This window comes from Mus caroli, chromosome 3 (assembly GCF_900094665.2).
Source record: "Mus caroli chromosome 3, CAROLI_EIJ_v1.1, whole genome shotgun sequence".
NCBI lineage: Eukaryota > Metazoa > Chordata > Mammalia > Rodentia > Muridae > Mus > Mus caroli.
Window position 1 is genome coordinate 3947852 of NC_034572.1, and position 12764 is coordinate 3960615.

Below are 12764 nucleotides of genomic sequence, written 5' to 3' on the forward strand. Positions count from 1 at the left end.
CACTTTGTAGACCAGGCTGGCCTCGAACTCAGAAATCCGCCTGCCTCTGCCTCCCAAGTGCTGGGATTAAAGGCGTGCGCCACCACCGCCCGGCTTCCTTTCTCCTTTAAATTACCAACTCCACTTCAGAAGCAAACAAGGAGAGGACTTCTAAAATTATAGTTAGGTAACATTGTCTACCCAAACAATCACATTACTCCCTAGTTCTTAGGTAACATGGACTAAAATTGGCAAACATTCTTTTTGCTTAGAAGACAGTAGACTAAACTAATTATAGAAGCTTATATGAAAAGGTATATGAATCTTCATTAAGTGATGATTAAATGGCTCTAAAACATTCATTTTGTTTGGATGAAATGTTTAAAGACCTTAATACACAAAAAAATAGTACAAAGGGTTAACTTGAACTCTAAACTGCTGCAGATGCTCTGGGTACCTTTGTCTGAATTGAAAGGATCTCTAGTTGCAGATGGGTAAGGAGTCAGCGAATGACAGACAGATCAACACTCTAGATTGTGTAGAATCTGAATGTAATTTGTCAAGTCGAGCATCAAACATTTTATACAGAAGAATAACAAGAAACCGGGTGAGATACATCCACTGAGTTACAGTGACACAATACAAAAGGAATGTATACATCAAAAGAAGGCTGGGACCAGGCGCTGCCACTAAGAAGGGAGCCAGGTGTAAAGCTAGTGTATTGTTAAGCCCACCACCAGAGGTTCTTAGTAAATGCCTGGTTTCTTTGGACCTAGTGAAGAGACTTGCCTCAGGGGGATTCCCTAAGTCTTTCATGGTGAACCTACCAGTTCACTAGGCCATTGTGAATTCCCATGTCTGGGTAAGACTGGCTATTGTCTCAAGTAAACACTCTGCAGTCCAGCCCTGAGCTATTTTGTCTCTGTTCTTTGTAATGCCTAATTAGTTTCACTGTCTCTACTAGAAGTAAATTTGAATGTTACTAAATAGAAAACCTTCTCACTGAATTCCTACTGAATTCCAAATTTGTCGACCTCAAGAATTTTCTGGAACATTGGAACACTGGTAAAGGCTTAGCTATGTCAGAATTCAATCTTAAAAGGCATTTATAATAAAATAATTCTAAAAGAGAGCACGTGGATCCATACACCAGACTAACTCGGGGATAGGGTATGAGTATACGGGTTATGAGAACGCCAAAGTTCCAGGAGGTGAGTTTCCGTGAAACTCCTTGCCTAGTGAGTGCTCCCAGGTCTCTCGGCCTGCCAAGCAAACTTCACTGGAATGTTCATAGCACTAAACAAAATATTTCAATTGCAATTATTTTGATAAAGTGTTAAATTAATATAAAAACTCTGTCATTTCATTTTGTCTGAATAATTGAAACCCTATTTATCACTCTAAGTACTCTCATGGAAATCTATATAGTAATCTTCTGCTCTTTGTCTTTTTACCCTTAAATTCCAAAATGGAGTAAATACATCACATATAGTCAATGAACCTTGTCATCCTCAGACCTTGTGGTAAGCCTCTGGACCTGTTAATGATTGTTTTGAAATTTTATGTAAGTTGCCTGATTAGAACAGTTACCATCAATAACTTCAAATGTAATGTATCTTACATTAAAACCTCTGAAGAGTACATGCCCCTATTCTTTTTGATCATCCTTGTTAATCAAGAGTAAAAACAAATAGGTTTATATGAAAAATGATATTCAGCATCCATCACACACACTGTTACATTCAGTTAGGGAGGAGGTTAGAATTCCAGCTATTTGTGAACAGGCCTGAGTTGTTTGTTGGTTTTGTTTTTTATATTCCTTCCTTTAATTTAATTTTTTTTTTTTTTTTTTTTAGTTCCCTTCCTGGTCCACCCTCTGTTTCACATCCCATACCTCCTCCCTGCCTGTATTCCGTGAGGATATTCCCATTCACAGACCCCACACCCCACCAGACCTCAAAACTCCCTGGGGCCTCCATTATCTTGATTGTTAGGTGCAACTAAACTCAGACCTGCTAATCCTCTGTTGTTTATGTGTTGCAGGCCTCATATCAGTTGGTGTATATCTGGCTGATGATCAAGTATCTGAGAGATCTTGGCGGTCCAGTCACAAATTGAGACTGCTGGTCCTCCTACAGGTTTGCACTCCTCCTAGCTTCTTCCAGCTTTTCTCTATTTCAACCCCAGGGATCAGCAGCTTCTGTCCATTGGTTGGGTGCAAATATCTACATCTGACTCTTTCAGCTGCTTATTGGGTCTGTCAGAGTGAAGTCATGATAGGCCCCTTTTTGTGAGCACTCCATAGCCTCAGTAATAGTGTCAGGCCTTGGGGACTTCAATTGTGCTGGATCCCACGTTGGGCCTGTAGCTGAACCTCCTTTTCCCTAGGCTCTTCTCCATTTTTGTCCCTGCAGTTCTTTCAGACAGGAACAATTATGGGTCAGAGTTTTTGGCATTGGAATGGCAACCCCATCCCTTACTTGATGCCCTGTCTTTTTTATTGAGGTTGCCTCTACAAGTTCTCTCTCCCCAATGTAGGGCATTCCATCTAAGGTCCCTCCCTTTGAGTTCTGAGAGTCTCTTAGCTCCCAGGTCTATGGTACATTTTGGAGGGTACCCCTACCGCCTACCTCTAGATGTTGCCTATTTCCATTCTTTTTGCTAGGCCTCAGGGCATCAGTCCTTTAGCCCCACCCAATACATGATCATGCTTCACTCTACCCTTCACTCTTCCCTTTCCCACCCAGCACCCTCCCTCCCTCCCTCCTCCTGTGGTGGCTTTCTTCTCCCTCCCAAGTTGGACTGAGGCATCCTAACTTGGTCCCTTGAGCTTGTTGACCTCTTGAGTTCTGTAGACTGTATCTTGAACATTCTGTACATTTTTTTTTGCTAATATCCACTTATTAGTGAGTACATACCATGCATATCATTTTGGATCTGAGTTACCTTACTCAGGATGATATTTTCTAGTTCTATACATTTGCTTGCAAAATGCAGGATATCCTTGTTCTTAATAGCTGAGTAGTATTCCATTGTGTAAATGAACATTTTCTGTATCCATTCTTCTGTCATGGGACATCTAGGTTGTTTCCTGTTTCTGTCTATCGCAAACAAGGCCACTATGAACATAGTGGAACATGTGCCCTTGGAACATGGTAGGGAATCACTTGGGAATATTCCCAAGAGTCATATAGCTGGATCCTCAGGTAGTACTATGTCTAATTTTCTGAAGAACTACCATACTGATTTCCAGAGCAGTTGTACCAGTTTGCAATCCCACCAGCAATGGAGGAGTGTTTCTCTTTCTCCACATCCTCACCAACATGTGCTGTGACATGAGGTTTTGATCTTAGCCATTCTGATTTGTGTAAGGTGGAATCTCAGAGTCATTATTTCCCTGATCACGGAGGACTTTAAACATTCATTTCCTTAGGTACTTCTCAGACATTCGAGACACTTCTGGTGTGAATTCTCAGTTTAGTTCTATAATCCAATTTTGTTTGTTTGTTTTTTGTTTTGTTATGTTATGTTTTGTTTTGTTTTTGGTGGTGAGCTTCTGGAATTCTTTATATATTTTGGATATTAGCCTTCTATCAGATATGTGGTTAGTGAAGCTGTTTTTCACAGTTGGTATGTTGCTGATTTGTCTTATTGGCTATGTCCTTTGCCTCACACAAGCTTTCCATTTACATGAGGTCCCATTTCTCAATTCTTGATCTTAAATCATGAGGTATTAGAGTTCTGTTTAGGAAATTCCCCCCTGTGCTAATGAGTTCAAAGCTCTTTCCCACTTTCTCTTGTATTAGATTCAGTCTATCTGGTTTTATGTTGACATCCTTGATCTTTGTGGACTTGAGCTTTATGGAAGGTGACAAATATGCACCTATTTTCATTTTTCTACATACAGACTATCATTTATTGAAGATGCTTTCTTTTTCCCATTGTATATTTTTGGCTTCTTTGTCAAAGATCAAGTGTGTGATTTTAGTTCTGAGTCTTCAATTATATTCCACTGATCAACCTGCCTGTCACTGTACCAACATCATGCAGTTTTTGTCACTATTGCTCTGTAGTATAGCTTGAGATCAGGGATGGTGATTCCCCCAGCAGTTCTTTTATTGTTAAGAATTTCTTTTGCTCAGGTCCCTCCAGGAGAGAGCTGGTCTCCCAGGATTGCTCACACTCCTGGGCCAAGAGGTGAGATCTCCACTTTCTCTCCAATAACTGTCTAAAGGAGTACCATCCAGCTGTGCACAGGGCACAGGAAAAGTAGAGCAGCTGACACAGGATCATTCTGATCGCCAGTTGCACCTAGTAGCTAAGGCTGTTCCACAGCATGCTGTACAGAGGTCCAGCCAGGAGAGAAAATGTCCCAGGAGTGTTGATGCAGGTTTACAGACAAACAGGAGGGAAAATCTCCAGCCAGAGGCAGCAAGACCAACTAAGACAGGAGATAACCAGAGAGCAAAAGGCAAGCACAGAACCTTAACAACAGAGACCAGTGCTATGTGGCATCATCAGAACATGGTTCTCCAGCCACAGCAAGCCCTGGATACCCCAACACATGGAAAAAGCAAGATTTGTATTTAAAATAACATCTCATGATGCTGATAAAGGATTTTAAGATGGACATAAATAACTCCCTTAAAGAAATACAGGAGAACACAGGTAGAGCCCTTAAAGAGGAAACAGAAAAATCCCGTAAAGAATTACATGAAAACACAACCAAAAAGGGGAAGGAATTGAAAAAAACCATACAGGATCTAAAATTGGAAGTAGAATCAATAAATAAATCACAAAAGGAGATAACTCTGGAAATAGAAAACCTAGGAAAGAGATCAGGAGTCATAGATGCAAGCATCACCAACAGAATACAAGAAATAGATGAGAGAATCTCAGGTGCAGAAGATACCATAGAAAACATTGACACAACAGTCAAAGAAAATGCAAAATGCAATAAAGTCCTAAACTAGAACATCCAGGTAATCCAGGACACAATGAGAAGGCCAAACCTATGGATAATAAGTATAGAAAAGAGTAAAGATTGCCAAATTAAAGGGCCCATAAATATCTTCAACAAAATTATAGAAGAAAACTTCCCTAACCTAAAGAAAGAAATGCCCATGAACATACAAGAAGCCTACAGAACTCCAAATAGACTGGAGCAGAAGAGAAATTCCTCTTGTTACATAATAATCAAAACATCAAATTCACTAAACAAACAAACAAATAAAGCCATAAGGGAAAAAGGTGAAGTAACATATAAAGGCAGACCTATCAGAATTATACCAGATCCTCACCAGAGATTATAAAAGCCAGAAGTTTTTGGCAGATGGCATACAGATCCTAAGAGTACATACCTGTCAGCCCAGACTACTATATTCAGCAAAACTCTCAATTACCATTGATGAAGAAAGAAACCAAGATATTCCATGACAAAAACAAATTTACATAATATCTTTCCACAAATCCAGCCCTTCAAAGGATAATAAATAGAAAACTACAACACAAGGAGGCAAACTACACCGTACAAAAAGCAAGAAAATAATATTTTAACAAACAAAAAGAGGATAGCCATATAAACAGCATTCTACATTTAGCAACAAAAATAGCAGTTAGCAACAGTCACTTTTGCTTAATATCTCTTAATACCAATGGAATCAATTCACCTATAAAAAAAATAGACTAAAATACTGAATAAATAAAGAGGACCCAACTTTTTGTTCCATACAGGAAACCCACCTCAGTGACAAACACAGATACTACCTTAGAATAAAAGGCTGAAAAACAATTTTCTAAGAAAATGTCCCAAGAAACAAGCTGGAGTAGCCATTCTAATGTTAAATAAAATTGACTTTCAACCTAAAATTATCAAAAAAAAAGGAAGGACACTTTATATTCATCAAAGGAAAAATCCATATCCAATAATAACTCTCAATCCTGAATATCTATGCTCCAAATGCAAGGGTACACACACTCATAAAGAAATATTACTAAAGCTCAAAGCACACATTGCACCTCACACAATAATAGTGGGAGACTTCAACACTCCACTCTCAGCAATACACAAATCATCAAAACAGAAACTAAAGAAGGACACAGTGAAACTAACAGAAAATATAAAACAAATGGATTTAACAGATATCTACAGAACATTTAATTCTAAAACAATATACCTTCTTCTCAGCAGCTCATTGTGCCCTCTGCAAACTTGACTATATAATTGGTCACAAAACAGGCCTCAAGAGGTACAAGAAGACTGATATAATCCCATGCATCCTATCGTATCACCAAGGACTAAGGCTGGTCTTAAATAACAACATAAACAATAGAAAGCCAATGTTGATGTGGAAGCTGAACAACACTCTACTCAATGATAACTTGGTCAAGGAGGAAATAAAAAAAGAAATTAAAGACTTTTTAGATTAATGAAAAATGAAGGCACAACATACCCAAATTTGTGGGACATAATGAAAGCAATGCTAACAGGAAAACTCATAGTTCCTACAAAAAGAAACTGGAGAGACCAAACACTAGATGCTGAGAAAACATTTGACCAAATCTAACAACCCTTCATGATAAAAGTTCAGAAAAGATCAGGAATTCAAGGCCTGTATCTAAACATGGTAAAAGCAATATCTAGTAAACCATTAGCTAACATCAAACTAAATGGAGAGAAAATTGAAGCAATCCCACTAAAATCAGGGACTAGACAAGGTTGCCCACTCTCTTCCTACCTATTCAGTATAGTACTTGAAGTCCTTGCCAGAGCAAATAAATGGAGGTCAAAGTGATATAAATTGGAAAGGATGAAGTCAAAATATCACTTTTTTCAGATGATATGATAGTTCACTTAAGTGATCCCAAAAATTCCACTAGAGAACTCCTAAACCTGATAAACAACTTCTGCAAAGTGGCTGGATATAAAATTAACTCAAACAAATCAGTGGCCTTCCTCTATTCAAAGCATAAACAGGCTGAGAAAGATATTAGGGAAACAACACCCTTTATAATAGTCACAAATATTTTAAAATAACTTGGTGTGACTCTTACTAAGGAAGGGAAAGGTATGTATGATAAGAACTTCAAGTCTCTGAAGAAAGAAATTGAAGATCTCAGAAGATGGAAAGATCTCCCATGCTCATGGATTGGCAGGATTAATATAGTAAAAGTGACCATCTTGCTGAAAGCAATCTACAGATTCAAAGCAACCTCCAGCAGAATTCTAACTCAATTTTTCATAGAGTTAGAATGAGCAATTTGCAAATTCATCTGGAATAACAAAAACCCAGGATAGCAAAAACTATTCTCAACAATAAAGAACATCTGGAGGAATCACCATACCTGACCTCAAGCTGTAAGACACAGCAATTGTGATGAAGAAAAAAACCAAAAAACAAAAACAAACAAAGAAACCTTCATGGTATTCATACAGTGACATGAAGGTAGATCAGTGGAATAGAATTGATGACCCAGAAATGAATCCAGACATATATGGTCACTTAATTTTTGACAAAGGAACTAAAACCATCCAGTGGAAAAACATTCAGCATTTACAACAAATGATTCTGGTTTCAACTGGTGGTTAGCACGTAGAAGAATTCAAATAGATCCATTCATATCTCCTTGTACAAAGCTCAAGTCCAATAGGATCAAAGGCCTCCACATAAAACAAGATACACTGAAACTAATAGAAAAGGATGTGGGGAAGAGCCTCTAGTACATGGGCACAGGGGGAAATTACCTGAACAGAATGCCAATAGTTTATGCTCTAAGATTAAGAATCGACAAATGATTAAAACTGCAAAGTCCAGCCGGGTGTGGTGGCGCACGCCTTTAATCCCAGCACTCGGGAGGCAGAGGCAGGCGGATTTCTGAGTTCGAGGCCAGCCTGGTCTACAAAGTGAGTTCCAGGACAGCCAGGGCTATACAGAGAAACCCTGTCTTGAAAAACCAAAAAAAACCAAAAACAAAACAAAACAAACAAACAAACAAACAAAAAAAACCCTGCAAAGTCCTGTAAGGCAAAGGACACTGTCAATTGGAAATAATGGCAACCAACAGATTGAGAAAAGATCGTTGACAAACCTACATCTGATAGAGGCCTAATATCCAATATATACAACGAACTCAAGAAGCTAGATTCCAGAGAACCAAATAGCCCTATTAAAAATGGGATACAGAGGTAAACAAAGAATTATCAACTGAGGAACACCGAATGGCTGAGAAGCACATACAGAAATGTTCAACATCCTTAATCATCAGGGAAATGTAAATCAAAACAACCCTCAGATTCCAACTCACACCAGTGAGAATGCTAAGATCAAAACTCAGGTGACAGCAGATGCTGGAGAGGATGTGGAGAAAGAGGAGCACTCCTCCATTGCTGGTGGGATTGCAGGCTGGTACAACCACTCTGGATATTAGTTTGGCAGTTCCTCAGAAAATTGGATATAGTACTGCCTGAGTACCCATTAATACTACTCTTGGGCATATACCCAGAAGATTCTCCAACATGTAATAAGGACACATGCTCCACTATGTTCATAGCAGCCTTATTTATAATAGCCAGAAGCTGGAAATGACCCAGATGCCCCTCAACAAAGGAATGGATACAGAAAATGTGGTACATTTACACAATGAAGTACTACTCAGCTATTAAAAACAATGAATTCATAAAATTTGTAGGCAAATGGATGGAAATAGAAAATATCATTCTGAGTGAGATAAATTCACAAATGAACACACATGGTATGCACTCACTGATAAGTGGATATTAGCCCAGATACTTGGAATATCCAAGATACAAATGACAAACCACATGAAACTCTAGAAGGAAGACCAAAGTGTGGATAATTCAGTCCTTTTTATAAGGGGGAACAAATTAACCATGGAAGGAGTTACAGAGACAAAATGTGGAGCAGAGAATAAAGGAATGACCATTCCGAGATGCCCCACCTGAGGATATATCCTATATACAGTCACGGAACTCAGACACTATTGTGGATGCCAACAAAAGCTTGCTGACAGAAGCCTGTTATAGCTGTTTCCTGAGAGACTCTGCCAGTGCCTGACATATACAGAGGTGGATGCTCTCAGCCAACCATTGGACTGAGCACAGAGTCCCCAATGGAGGAGCTTGAGAAAAGACCCAAGGAGCTGAATGGTTTTGCAGCCCATAAGAGGAACAATATGAAATAATCATTATTCCCAGAGCTCCCAGGACTAAACTACCAACCAAAGAGTACATATGGTGGAACTCAGGGCTCTAGCTGCATATGTAGCAGAGGATGGCCTTGTTGGTCATCAATGGGAGGAGAGGCCCTTGGTCTTATGAAGGCTGTATGCTCCAGTGTAGGGGAATGCTAGGGCCAGGAAGTGGGAGTGTGTGTGTTGCTGAGCAATAGGAAGAGGGGGATAGGCAGGTTTTGGAGGGGAAACCAGGACAGGGGATCACAATTGAATTGTAAAGAAAATATCTAAGAAAAAAGAAAAAAGAAAAAGAAAGAGAATTGTTTTTGCTAACCTGCTTTTTGTGTGTGTGTGTGTGTTTTGTAAGACTTGCTCTTTCCATGTTTTTGAAGAACTGTGTTGGGATTTTGATGGGGATTGCACTGAATCTGTAGATTGCCTTTCCTAGGATGGTTGTTTGTACTATGTTACTGTTGCCAATCCATGAGCATGAGCGATCTCTCCACTTGCTGTGTGATTTCTTTCTTGAAGTTATTGTTGTACAGATCTTTTACTTTATCACAAGATATTTTATATTATTTGTGGGTATTATCAAGGGAGTTTTTTCCCTAATTTCTTTCTCAATCTGTTTATCATTTGTATAAAGGAAGGCTACTGATTTATCTGAATTAATTTTATATCTGGCCACAATCCTGAAGTTGTTTATCAGCTGGAGAAGTTCTCTGGTAGAATTTTTGGGGTTGCTTATATATATTATCATATCATCTGCAAATAGTGATACCTTTATTTCTTCTTTGCTAGTTTGTATCCCCTTGATTGCTTTTTGTTGTCTTATTGTTCTAGCTAGCACTTCGAGTACTATATTGAATAGTTATGGGGAGAGTGGGCAACCTTGAACTTTTCTAATAACAGAATAATACTGCAGGAATTGAGATGACAAGAAAAAACAGTCGTCTGCTACTAATTTCCATTCTGGTTATGCATTTGTCACATCAGCTTCTTAAAAATTCCAATCATTTTTAAAATTCATAGACCATGTATAATTTATTACTTGATTATTCAGAATTATTCCTATAAAACCTTTTTGAAATACAGCAATTTAAATATGCTACAATTCCTGTATAGCATTCACTGATTTCTAATCTGCTAATTAATTTTAGGACATCACAAAAAATGGCATTAGGTATCTTTATTGTTGTGGGAAGCAGATGAAATCCTGAGTAAATATGGGGTCTTGTCTTAAATGTGTCCATCTCAAGCACTTCAGTGTCTTAGACCTTCATGGGCCCTTCTCAAAGTCAGAATCAGGGGACCAGCAAAGCTTCCCTTGTGTGGCTATGTGACTGCTGAGCGTGTGGTTAGAGGATGTAGAGCACAGCTTCTTCTTGGCTGTCTATCTCCGGAAACTGCTCCCTACAGAGACTCCCTAAGCAAATTATCTGAACTTGCCTCCTCCTAAGCTGCATAAAATAAACCCACAACTCAACTCAGATGTAAAATATAAACATCTCCATTAGAGCACATGGCCACCTGATTACTGATTTTCTGAGTATGTTTCAGTATGTCAGTCCTTTTTACATTCTTTATGGTTGCAGTTATGCATCTCTAAAGCCATGCAAGGACAGAATAGCTCAGAATCAACATGTGTTGTAAGTATACAAATGATAAATTCTAAAAAGATGGTTGCACACATAAGTACTTATGCTTTAGTCCTTATTTTTTCCAGGCAATACAACACACCCTAATTTGTGTTTGAATTTACTAATCATTTAATGAGTTGCTTTGAGGCTTGGAAGGGAACAGTGCTTTTGTGTAACTAGGCAAATTATTCTTTTATGTCCATACAGTCCCATTTCATGAAACACTTGCTGTTATTATAAATAATTATTAATTAAAATTCCAACAAATAGTAATAGGTTTTGGCTGTCCAGGGTTTCTTAGCTTTCTTATTGCCAAAAAAAAAAAAATGCTTCTTTCTAATCAATATCTCTTGTGTTATCCAGAGCAGGACATGTAAGCTAAATTTGATAAAATCAGTATTTTCATTTTGGCCTCATCCCAAACCATGGTTGTGATTGACTACACTCAGGGAAATTCTGATTCACTAACCCAGGACAAGACTTTGAAGCATACAATTGTAGAATATTCTAAAAGCATTATAGTGTGCCTCTTTACTTAGCAACAGCTAAATGAAGTAGGCAAAGAAGGAGATCTTATGTCTTGAACTCATGAGGTTTCTCATCAGTTTCCTGAGATAAAAGTAGAATTTTAATGAAAGCTGTATTTCCACGCGAACGAAGAACTTGGGACTCTTTCATCATCATAAATATCTTTAAAGAGGTATCTTATTGTTCCTGACAGTCTGCTGCATTGCAGTGAACCCTGGTGGAACTAATTTGCATTTTTCCTGCTGTCAATAATAGGCTACAGCCTACACATTCACAGTGTCAGAGAAAGGTGTCGCCCATGGTAGCTTCTACCTTTTGTAGTTTATGCTCAAGGACAAAGATATATAGGACAAATAAATGCCCATACCTCTGATTTCACAAGTAATTGAAGCTACATAGGTAAGGACTTTGCTCAAGATTGGAGATGTGAGTGAATTTTTTTTTTCTTTTTTAATGCTATATGTAACTAACTCCTATTATTTTTTGAATAAATAAATACAGACATTTTCAGGAAGTGATGAAAATAAACATTGTCAAATCTCAGTGTAACTATACATAAATTTAGAGGATCCTAGATATCTCTTATAGGCTAAGATTCATGGTATCTCTCAATTGTTTTCTTTTGGGGTCAAGCTGTTCTTTCACTCTAAGACTTGGTCACATGTGTCCTTTTAGCACAACAAAGCCTCTCACATCACTTTTCATTCTCAAAGAAGAGGAAAAGAAACTTGGTTTCTATTATTATTTTGCTTTTGATGCACATATGAAGCCTATAAAACACACATAAAATGATAAACAAAATGCTTTTAGAACCTAATGTGTTTCTGTCTAGTTTTCTCAGACATTTAAACGAAATGCTTGTTAGGGAATACATGTGAAGAAAATGATCATAAATGGTGATGTCTTCTGTTCTTTTCTCATTATTCTTTTCAATTTCTTTTGAGAACATTAAAAAGAGAGTTCATATGCTGTGCATATATAGATAAAACCAGAAGAAACATCTGTGAAAACACCTTAATAAATAGAGAATTATTCCTTTGAAAGCTTCACTCATTTGTCCTATGTTTAATTTCCTTCAGGAGAAATAATAGCACAGTGAAGCTTGATTTCATGTACTCCTGCTGTTGCATATGAAATCAAGCTTCTTTAAATGTATCAAGTGTATAACAATGTAGGACCTACCAGCTTGGTTGAAAATACAAAACAGGGCTTCCTGGGAAGGCTCTGACCCCAGGACACAAGTGAGAGCACCATCTTCTATCCCTGGTCTCAAAGAGACCAGTTCATGCAGGAGAGCAAGTGGGACCCAGAAGCAACAGAGCTTCTTGGATATGGTCCCTTCAGGCCTTCATCTTCAGCCAGGAAGCAGAGCTGAGCTCCAAACATCTGTGTACCTTCCCTGCGAGAGGAGAGCTTGCCTGCAGA